General features: G+C 34.0%; 1 protein-coding gene across 2 annotated transcripts in view; it reads right to left on the bottom strand.

Annotated features, from left to right (window-relative positions):
• LOC145258156 (synaptotagmin-1-like) overlaps window positions 1-12,500 on the bottom strand; it is a 228,960-nt gene that overhangs the window by 55,970 nt on the left and 160,490 nt on the right. The window lies entirely within an intron of this gene.

Below are 12,500 nucleotides of genomic sequence, written 5' to 3'. Positions count from 1 at the left end.
AATCGAGCTTCGGCATTTGGACGATGTCAAAACATCGTTAATTCACTACCCGCACAGCAGCTATATAGCGTAATAGTGAGGAGCCTTGACTGTCGTTTGGCCGGTTGGGTTTCGATCTTGGCTTTAGGTAGTTGCCTGTCTAACCGCACTGATGAGCTGTGATACAGCGAAACAGTACTGTATGTGGATGACTATATATATCTATATATATATATATATGGGGAGTATTATTTTAGTTACAAATTGTATTCTTCATATGAGTTAGCTTTCCTAGAGCTTTTTATAGGCTTTCCCTTTTACATTCACATTATAGTCCCATCCATATATATCAAAAGTTAGGTACTTAAATTTTATGACACATACATACAAAAAAAGTTCTTTTTATTTATATACCGTGTGCAATCAATTAGTTTTCCAGATGTAAATCCAATGAAACTCGCATGATTATTAAAGAGTGCTCAATGCAGGACAGAGCTGGTATATAGTCTGTTTATTGTACAAACATTATTGGTTACATAGGTGCATACATATTTAAGTGGATTCCTAATCCTGATGAAGTGATGTCCCTGAATTGGGTCTCCACTGAAACATGTATGCATATTGCACATATGTAACAAATAATGTCTGTACAATGAACAGACTATATATATAAGATTATTTATCTCCCACCAGACTATCCATTCATGTGTAATCACCTTTTTCTTCACCATATTTCCTCTGCTTCACCTTTTTTGTTTTCAAGTAAGATCTTTGACTTACTTGTTGTTTCATCAAATACTTTTGCACGCAAAATCCGATCCTGCATTTTGCTAATTCCTACCCTCTGATGAGAAGGAAAGTATTTCTTCGAAACTCCACGGATTAAGGGCTACTCACTTATCTAGGGTTTCCTTTTCAGATTAAATATGTTTTTAACTCATTTCAAAGTATTTTTTAAAATGTTTTATTAACAGTTTGCTCGTTTTATAAGCTCTATTTCCTATTTGGTTTTATCGAGCTTTTACATCTGGTTGAGATAACTTTATAAATATTAATTCTTTAATTTTTATAATATATTTTAATTTTACCATCTTGGATCATTTTGGTAAATTTAATTTGGTAATTTTTATTATATATATATATATATATATATATATATTTCTGTCGAAATATATAATATATATCAATCCTTATTTAAGAAGCTCAATGTAATTACAGAGCAATATAGTGAATAAATGACAAAAAGTTATATTCTAAAATTCATGATGTTGACCATCTTATAATTTATTCCTTTAATCCAGTTGACTTATACAATTCTTGACAGTATCTGTTTCATAGCGCAAAATCAATCACTTAATTATTATATCAATCAGTGAATCTATTATGCCCTTAAATCATTAACAAATTAATTAAAATTGTTAGTACGAATGGTTGGGTTTAATGACTTTGTTTGATAAAAATTCAATATGGCGTAATGGAAAAATAAAAAGGTATTTGCAGTCACTCTTCCAATTTTCGGATTTTAATCATGTCAAATCACACTTCAATTCCTTTTGACGGATTGATTGTTGCTATTTCTTCTGATGAGTTAAGGGCATAATAGATTCACTGATTGATATAATAATTAAGTGATTGATTTTGCGCTACGAAACAGATACTGTGAATAATTTTATAAGTCAACTGAATTAAAGGAATAAATTATAAAATGGCCAATATCATGAATTTTGGAATATAACTTTTCTGATTTATTCTCTCTCTCTCTCATATATATATATATATATATATATATATATACATATATATAATGCTCCTCATCTTGAGTTGAGCATATAAAGAAGTGATACACGAATTACCATTAGCGTATAAGCGATGCTCTTTGTGTAAAACAAATTGAGCGGAGGTATTTCGGACGATGTAAAACAGCGTTAAACTCACTACTCGCTCAGCAGCCGCCAATAGCGTAATGGTTAGGAGCTTTGACTGTCGTACAGACGGTCGGGTTTCAATCCTGGCTTGAAGTAGTTGCCTGTCTAGCCGCACTGATGAGCTGTGAAACAGCGAAACAGTACTGTATGTGGATGACTATCTATCTATGTATATATATATATATATATATATATATATATATATATATATATATATAGATATATAGGTATTTAAATTTTATGATTTGGAAAGGTTAATATTCAAATATAGAATTTTTTTATTGTTTGAAAACAAAGAATGCAATTGAATAAATTTATTTCCTTAACCCATGAGTTTTCGATGCTTATACATCTCCTCAGAGGAAAAATATTAGCAAATGGTCTTATTGGTTTGCACCTTATTTGCTAAAAGCAATAAACATAGAAAATTAAAGTTTTTAAAGTTTTAAAAACATTTTAGATACATAGAATAAGGGAAATGGACATTGGGGCAGAAAACGGATTTAAACCACGTTATGATGCAAAAAAAATTTTATGAAAGAAAAAATTAAATTTTTTTTGTTCCTTTTTACATTTTTTTAAATTAAAACAATATACAACAATATAAAATATATTATTTTTAAAATATAATTATCCACTGACATGTGTTTCGTCGTCCACGAATTATCAGAGTGGTTGAATCTGGACTGTAAAGTATATGTAAAAGTTTAGGGGAGGTATCACTAAAAAATAGAGCATTGTTAAGTGTTGGGCAAATGTTTATATCACAAATATTTGATGAATCATTTACGAGTACCGATTCTTAGTCCAGTTGTTAGAGCTGCCGACTGTCAATGCGATGGTTGTAGGTTCGTTCCACAGCTGGGGAAAGGTGCTGGTCTAGCCGCGCTGATGAGTTGTGATGAACGAAACAGCACTGTATGTGGATGACTATATATATATATATATATATATATATATATAAAATTTAGTCATTCCTTCCTTTCCCATTTATTTTATTTTATCTTCTCTTCGCTAATTTATTTTATTATGTGTAAGCATTTTCCTTTCTTTTCTTTTCTTTCTTTTACTTTTATTTTTATTTTATTTATTTATCCTTTTCATTTTTCATTTTATTTTTAATTCTAATTTTTAATTTTCATTTTTAATTTTTTATACCAGTTCAGTTTCTCTTAATTTGCGTAGCCTGTCTACTGAAAGCGGTTTTATTTTATTTTACTAACAATTTGAAGTTATTTTGTAGTGGAATTTGAAGCTCATGTTCTATAATTATAAAAATATTAAATATATTAAATTATATGTTTATTAATAAACAGATCCACCGGACCTATATGAAATTTTTTTTTTTACCGGACTCAATATATAAACAAAGAAGATTTCTCTAGGAAAATGCCTACTTCGGACTATTACCTTGTGATGTGAATTACTCAAAATACAGTCTGCTATCAAAGACATTCACTTCGGATTTTACCATGCAATTTGGATGTGAATTTTTATATCCTTTTCATTAACTTCCCTTACTCTATGACATTTAAATTCTTAAAAAAACTATTAATAGTGATTTTCCATGTCTCACTGACTTTAGCAAATAAGGTGTAAACCATTATAATTATTTGCTAATATTTTCTCCTCTGAAGAGATTGTAGACATCGAAATCCTATAGGATAAAGAGTTATAATATTTCAAATGTATTCTTTGTCTTCCATAAAATAATAAAAATCTTTTGATTTGCAATTTAAACATTTCACGTCATAAATTTTTAAATTTATTGAATGACTACAACTTTATTTATTTGCTCTATCTTGTATATCGAGCAATTTTTATTTAGATGGGATAGTACTTATAGATTATTACTGCCAATAATATTTTGGAAGACTTATAATCACAGGTTTTGATACCAATTGATTGTTAGATAATTTTATTCTGAAATATATATATATATATATATATATATATATATATATATGAGAAAGAGAGACGGGAGAATTACACCAACACAATGTTTAGCATGGATTTCGAAAACAGCAAACAAAAAAGCAACAGAGCTTAATGACGTCATGATTTATCGAAAATCCGCTTATCTATATATAAAAGTGAAACTGTACGTGTGCGTACATTTCCCTACTCTGTCAATTTTCAGTCTACAGACTCGGGTATTGAGATTTGGGAAAAAAAATTTAATCAGTTTTCGGCCAGAAATTTGGCTGTCAACGGGTCAAAGTTCAACGATTCGACCTTTGAAAACTCTACCAAACTCCTACATCAATTTTGGGTCTAAACACTTGAAATTTTAGATGTAGGTTCCTTGGACATGGATCAAACTTTTTAAATTGATTTGAACCCAAAATAATAAATGTTATGGGGTCAAAATTGGGGTCAAAGTTAAAAAAAAAAATTGACCTCTACCAAATTACTCAGCCAATATTTATTCTAAATATTTGAAATTTTACATAAAGTGTATTCAGACATAGGGCAAGCTTTTTAATTTGTTTTTGGCCAAAATTCGGCTACCAAAGGGTCAAAGTTCAAACGATTTGACTTTTGCGATCTCTAGCAAACTATTCAGCAAATTTTGGATCTAAACATTTGAAATTTTACATAAAGGGTATTCAGACATGCAGCATGTTTTTAATCAGTTTTTGCGCGAAAATTTGGCTGCCAAGAGGTCAAAGTTTGCAGAGTTAACCTTTGCAGACTCTACCGAACTCCTCTGCGAATTTTAGGTCTAAATACTTTAAATTTTAGATGCAGGTTACCTAAACCTGAAATTTTAGATGTAGGTTATAAGTCAACTTTTTAATATATATATATATATGGGCTGAACTGCTAGTATACTAATATATGCTTCCATCAATCGCATATTAGGCTGAGAGTATGATATCAGGATGAACAGACTACATGCACTGAGAAGAAGATAAATAATTAGAAGATATCAGGACCAACAAACACTACACGTCTCTACCATCATAGGAGAGGTTAATGCCTGGGAGTATGATACTGCAACAGAGCCGCTCATGGTGGTAGCAGCAGCCATATGAAAGATATGCAAATGACCAAGCCAGTGTGCGAAGTGACGTCACAGCAGAGGAGAAGGAAAAGAAAAAGAGAGAAAAAATGCATCACGTAGCGAGGACTGGAAAAGAAATTGTGTGCTGGAGAAAATGAACGTTTCACCCGTAATGACAAGAATGTTAACTACATGGCAGACGACATTAAGAAAGAAACTTTAAAAACGAGAAGCAATGCGCTATTTTTGAAGAACTATGAATTTCATTTCAACTTAAAAAGCTGAGTGAAATTTTCCTTTGCGACTGTCATGAATACAACGTGTTGGGCCCAAGTGTTAAAATGCAACAGAAAACGTTGAGGAAGAATAACAACTACATCACAATATCATGACAATAAATAAATAGTATACAACCCTTTCATGAAACTTCATGAAAAGAAGGTAACTGTTGAAGAGTGATACTGTGAGGAACGAACATATAGTATACTGCCACTTCCCCTTCCAAAGAGGATATAAGTCCTGGGAGGAATGTATCATGACGAATGAAAATATACTACACTACCCTCATAGATGGATTCATGTCCTCCATATAAAATAAAAAAGAGGGTAAAGTTATAAATAAAATAAAAAAGAGGGTAATAATGAATGAACATATACTACAATAGCCTCTCCAAAAGAATTCTACATCTCCGTATTCCACATATTTTTTTTCAGCATATAACATGCTAAGATGTCACATTTTTGTAGATCTGATTGAGGTAACAGGTATCACCTTTTGTCATTAATCAGTGTTTATTAGTTTACTTGTCGACTGGAGGTGTCAAGATATCACCGCAGTTGTTTTCATAGTTCATTAGAAGTGCATAATTAACGAGAAACATTCTGTCTGTGCGGCCTTCACCTTCATCATTCCCACCAAACATAATACGGGCCTATCAGCATTTTTTCTGCATGTATTACTGTTCTTTTTGTGAGTGGAACTATTTTTCTTTTTGTGAGTGGAACTATTTTTCTTTTTGTGATTGGAACTATTTTCCTTTTTTGTGAGTGGAACTATTTTTCTTTTTTGTGAGTGGAACTACTTTTCTTTTTGTGAGTGGAACTACTTTTCTTTTTTGTGAGTGGAAGTATTTTTCTTTTTGTGAGTGGAACTATTTTTCTTTTAGTGAATGGAACTATTTTTCTTTTTGTGTGTAGAACTACTTCTATTTTCTTTTTGAGTTGAATTACTTCCATTTTGGTGAGTGGAACTATTTTTGTTTTCGTGAGTGGAACGTTTTTTCTTTTAATGTGTGGAACAATTTTTCTTTTTATGAGTGAGACTACTTCTATTTTTTGGAGTGGAGCTACTTCTATTTTCGTGAGTGGAATGATTTTTCTTTTTATGAGTGGAACTATTTTTCTTTTTGTGAGTACTTTTTTTTGTGAGCAGAACATTTTTTCTTTTTGTGAGTGGAACTACTTTTATTTTTATGTGTCAAACTGCTTTTCCTTGGATGAAAGAAACTACATTTGTTTCAAACGTTTCTTTTTAGCGTCACTATTGATATTAACATTTTAATTTTTTATTTTGTTTATTTCAATTAAATAAAAATTTTAAAACTTAAGTGATCTTCCCAAATCTGTTACTCAATACAAAAGACAACTGAAATTAATCATTTTTTTTTTTTTCAACGTTTTCAATGAGTTTCTTATTGTCAATATCATAACGATAATCAGTCATTTTACAATAACCAAATATCTTTCTGTTTATTTGTGTGAAAAAAAAAAATTCCGGTTAGAAAAATTATTAAGATAGTGACAATTTTAAATAATGTCTCAAATAATGCTAGGGGGGGTAAATTTGTCCAGTGGCAAGTTCAAGACGACTGGAACCAATGCCGAGATAAGCGGAGAGCAGATACGACGTCTGCTATTCCCAAATGGTCACCCATCTACTACTGGTCAGGCTCATTGTTGCTTAATTTCAATGATCTTACAAGAACCAGTGTGTCAATGTGATTATGCCATATATAGCTGGACATACATACAGACAAACAGACAGACAACTGCCCTTTGTATATATACTAGTAAGGCGACCTGGCATTGCCCAGGGTAAAAAATTTAACATGTCTTTTAAAACTTCCATCTCTCTATCTCTCTCACTTATCTTACTGTCTTTCCCTTTCCTGTTTTCTTCTTCTCCTCTGCTAACCCCTTTTTCTGCTCTGCCCAGCCAATTCCTCTCAATTAGACATACACATACAATTCTCCTTTATATAACAGATTCCTTGTGGAATTTTCTTTCCAAATTAGTACATACTAACACTGACAAACCGCCCCCACCCCTGACGATACCAGACCCTCGGAGAATGAATAATTTTTTCCTCTAAATTTTAGTTATTATTCCTGTGGGCAATGCCGGTCAAGACAATACCAACTTTATGGTGATTCGGTTTCTAGTTTCTAACTTTCAGTTGGGCAACAAACATACTCACATACACACAAACAACTGTTCTTTATATAATGGAAGCTGTGTGCGTGTGTGTGTTTGCAGGTGGGTTCATGTGAGCGTGGGTATTTTTTTTTTTAATACTATAAACTGATTAGATTTTTATTTTACTTATTTATGGGAACCGTTTTATTTATTTATTATTATTTTTTTTGTCATTCAATGTCTGCCAAATAAAAGAAAAGGCTGGGCTCCCAAATCCAGTCGCAAACACTTAACAGGCCCACGAAGAAATGGAATAAGACTTTGCTTCTTGCCAATAATAGAACATGAAGCAGATGCCGGCATTACCATTTATTCTTGAAATATGATAGCCAACCCATCAATGTCTGCCTATGGGTAAGGAAGTGGTTACAAAAGCAGGGTGTCTAAATCACAATCGGCTGCATCTATAAAAAGAGCAGGGTGTGCGAAAGATTATCAGCAGAAATGAACAGAATTACAGGATGGAACGATAAAATTGTCTCACTAGAAAAGATGACATGATTCCATTTCCGTTTGATGAAAACCAGTTTTCTTTTTTTTTTTGTTGCAGACCATCTACTAGTTGGCTAATTGTATACAAATCCCAGGAGCGATAGGAGCCTTCTATCATGTCTGCAAGACTGGAGATGTGCCACTGTACAACTGAGGATCTCTACTAATCCAAGTCATGACAACAAGACAGCACCCTCAAAAATACATCGCTGGATTGTCACGATTAACAGAGACATGCCAGGGTTATGAAAATAAAGTTTCTGATCACAGTTATGGTTTTTGGTGTGGTTTCAAGTTAGGGTCACATCATGCCACCTCACATCTTTGACATTGGCTTGAAAGTCAACACCAAAGTGTATCTGGATGTGCTGAAGAGTGTGGTAATCCCCTGATGCAATCAGGTGGTCGTTAGCAGACCCTGGGTGTGGCAGCAGGACTTGACGCCAGCCCATAAGTCCAAAGAGACCCAGGCTTGACTTTAGGCATGCTTCAACTTTGTACTCACTGGCTCCCCTTCTTCCCCCAACCTGAACCTGCTGGGCTACTTCGTTTGGTCATACACCAAAAACATCACCAGCATGCCACCTACAATACCAAAGTCAACTTGATCGTCGCCATCTGCCGAGTATTTGCCGAGCTCCTGCCGGTGCTTGTGGAAAGGGCATGCTTCCAGTTGCAAACCTGTATCGAGGCAGTGATTGAAGCTGAATGTGACTACATTGAATAGATGTCAGCTCAACTACATAATCAAGTTATCTGAATTTTTTTCAATAAAAGTTTTAAAATAATGTTGTTTTCTTTAGGGGATAATTTTATCGTTCCCCCCTGTTGCATGCCGAGTTCAAATCTTACTGAAGGCATTGCATTCTCTTCATATTATACAAAAGAAAATACAAGAGTAAGGAAAGATTGGCTTGGCTCGTTTGCATTCTCCAGAGAGATTCGTCACATGCTTAAAACAAAATTCAACCACTTATTTTATTTACTGCCAAAAGTGGTGAGACACCAACGGCATGCCAGTCTCAAACCTTAATCTTGTCAACCGTTAGTCCATCTCTCTTGTAGCTGTTTTCTTGATCTTCCTGGAATTAAATTTTCTTGATAGGATTTCTTTACATAGAGTCTGGTCTGTGAAAAAGGTAGGCTCTCTCTACCGTGCTAGAAAACTACTGACACCTGAAAGTATCCTGTACCTCTATAAGGCCACCATTCGCCCATGTATGGAGTATTGTTGTCATATTTGGGCTGGTGCATCTGCTGCTAGTCACTCGCTCCTAGACAAGGTTCAAAAAAGAGTCGCCAATCTGATAGGCCCTGAACTGGCATCTAAGCTTCAGCCTCTGTCTCATCGACGAAACGTTGCATCCCTCTGCCTGTTCTACAAGTATTTTAATGGTGAATGCTCTGACGAACTGCAGACACTTGTGCCCCTACGACGTAGACACCCTCGACAAATCCGACAGGCAGCTAAATCCCACCCCCATACAGTAGAGATCCCTAGATGTAAAAGATCTTTCTACTCCAGGAGTTTCTTCCCCAGAACCGCTAGACTCTGGAATTCCATTCCAGGTTCCTGCATCCCTAACTGTACTGACATGCAGAAGTTCAAGTGCAACGTGAACCGACATCTTGCTGCCCAAATCCCAACATAGTGCCCCAGTAGTTGCTGCCCCTGATAGTAGCTCCCTACACCAAAGTGGCAATGTGCCTTGTTTGTGGTGAAAATGTAATAAAAAAATAAAAAATTAAAAAACAAACATGTCCAAACAATATTAATCTCTCTCTCTTTTTTTTGTGGGGGGGGGGGGTAAGGGGTAAGGCTGTTTCTTAGTCTATCTTGCAAACTTACCCCAGGGAGAGTTCTTAAGCACTTAAATTCAAAGATATTGGGCTTCGCATTATATTTTATCAGTACCGTAAAAATTTGATAGAATAAACCAACTCATACTATCTTAGACTTATCAGGCACCAATTATAGAAAAAAAAGTAGCCAGTCTTCCCAATGATCTGACTTATGTGCATACTCGAGAGAGCTTCGCATCATGCTTGAAAACATTTCACTGCTTATCGTGGTCTTGGGTTAGTCTTTGAGCTGTAAGTCATGGCATGCCAGTTTCACCCATTAGTCTATCTCTTTGGTGGCTGTCCTTTTTTTTTATCTCCTGTTTATCTCAAACAAGGCACATTGCCACTGAAAGGTAAGTGGATACTATCTGAGACCATTGTTTACAGGGACAGTATGTAAAAAGATAGTCTTTCTTGAATGAAATCTTATTGATAGGATTTCGTTACATAGCTGGAGTCTGGTAGCCGGACAACATGTTGCAACCATGTTAATTTCGTTTTTTTTTTTTAATAACGTCATTGATGGATCTGTTAATATTAAGTCTATTTTATATCTACATTTCTTAGTCTATCTCACAAAGTTTCTCCAATGGCATTTCATCTCAAAGAGCGTCCTTGTATGTTCTGTCAATATAGTCCATGTTTCATTTACATATACGACGACAATATTGCATAAACGACAATATTACATATATGACAACATTGCATATATAACAATATCACAAATGCAACAATATTGTGTATGCGATAATATTACATAACAATATTACATATACTATAATAGAATATATACAGCAATATTACATATATGATAATATTACTTACACGACAATATCACAGATACGACAATATTACATACACAAACATATTGCATATACAACATTATTATATACATATAACAATATTACAAATACAATAATATTACATACATGACAATAATAGGTATTGTAAACATACAAACATAGGTCGCATATACAGATATCTAAGAAAAATGCAAACTATCCAAAAACTTTCTGATTTATGGAATACAAACTACTGGACTGTTTCCTTGTTGACTGCAACATAGTCGCCTTCAAGTAAAATGTCAACAAATACTTGTCGAACCATCTTTTAAAATTTTGTTTTGTGCACCAAACTGCTCATCGTATTGGTCATCATCCAACTGGCACTCTCATTAACCCCTGTCTTCGAGTGACCTTTGACCTTAGTAAGCGATGACTCGGTGTGTGTTATGATGGCTAACTGGTGTACTATACTAATTAGAAATTTTTGTGCCAAGTTCGAATCCAGCTCGTTCTACAAAAATATTTTCATCAAACACACACCTGACCTTGTGTGACCTCTTGGAAACGAGATTTATTATTATAAAAACACATAACCCTTCATTATTAATATCTCTTAACCAATATATTTGTATACTAGTCTAGTGAGTTTCTAGATTTAAAAACCTAATTCTCTAACATGTAAAATTATCTGGTTGTGTTGTATTTCTGCTATAGGAGGTGATAATGGTTTAGTGGTTAATGACACTGACTGACGATCTTTGCTGAAAATGGCTTTTCAAACATTTTTTTTTTTACATAGGCGTCACCACTTATCAAGGCCGATAGACCACTCAAGGATAAGGGTTAAAGAGTGTAGTCAAAAGGACAATATAGTAATCGATAGTAATGGAAGTTCGGTAAATTTGTTAACTTAAAATGGAACGGCTCATCAGAAACTTGTTCACGTTGGACTTGATGACAACCATATTATAGAAAGCTGGAAAGCAGGAAAACGGAAGACAATTCCACAGGCGTGCAGTTCTAAGAAAGAAGCTTTGATCATGGAATCTATGTTTAGGTTTAGGCACAGATAAAGAGTGGGGAAAATTATTGATAATGTTTTCAGCTAGTCTAGTGTTTCTTGTGAAAGTTTGGCGGGGGGGGGGGCATAGATTGAAGCTCAGTCGAACACTTTCCATGAAAATAACGATAAAGCAGAGACAAACTCGCAACATCTCTTCTATGAGATAGAGGTTGCAGCGAAGAGAAAAGGACATCTCCCACCAGGCCACAAAGTCTATTTTGAACCCTATCAAGGCAGGACAAGTCTTTTCTAGCAGCTCCTGTCCATATGTGGCAACAGTATTCCATCCTATATTTTTAACTTATCTTCTTTTTGATAATTAATCAAGTCTGCTGTTTCTTCACAACAGGTTCTTATGTCGTGTTTATAATTTTTATTCAATTTTATTGTTATTTCTCTGTATACATGGTGTTACATATTCGCTGTGGCCAGTTGTTCAAAATATGTTTGTCCAGTCTTTATAAATGTTAACATCTACTTTTGTTGTTGGTACAAATATATGCACACACTGATAGCGAAGTAAAAATCACAACACAGCTGATCTACAAAAAATATATTGCTTTTATTTCACACTGACAAATCAGATTTTGATTATAAATTATTACTAGTATTTGACGTTTCTAAAAGGCGCATGAGGTAGTGCATAGTTAGGCAGTTATTGGTGAAGAAGTGGTGTCGAGCATCACTCTTTTTGATCAACTGACTGGCTTTCTCTTTGTGACGCTTTATTTATATATACATTCTTTTCCTGTTGGGATGTTTAATATTTCCTTTGTCTATTGTTTAAATCTTTTGATCGATATCTTTTCACATATTTCAGGGCAAATTATGAATTCTGTTAAACAATGATAAAAACCCCTGCATTCTTCACAATCGAATCCATTTTGTGTGTGTGTGAAACCCATTGAATGTCCCCCCCCCCAGGGGT

Source organism: Euprymna scolopes, chromosome 33, assembly GCF_053919585.1.
Source record: "Euprymna scolopes isolate OS-2025 chromosome 33, ASM5391958v1, whole genome shotgun sequence".
NCBI lineage: Eukaryota > Metazoa > Mollusca > Cephalopoda > Sepiida > Sepiolidae > Euprymna > Euprymna scolopes.
The sequence above is the reverse complement of the archived record's forward strand: the minus strand, read 5'-3'. Positions and strand labels throughout refer to the sequence as shown.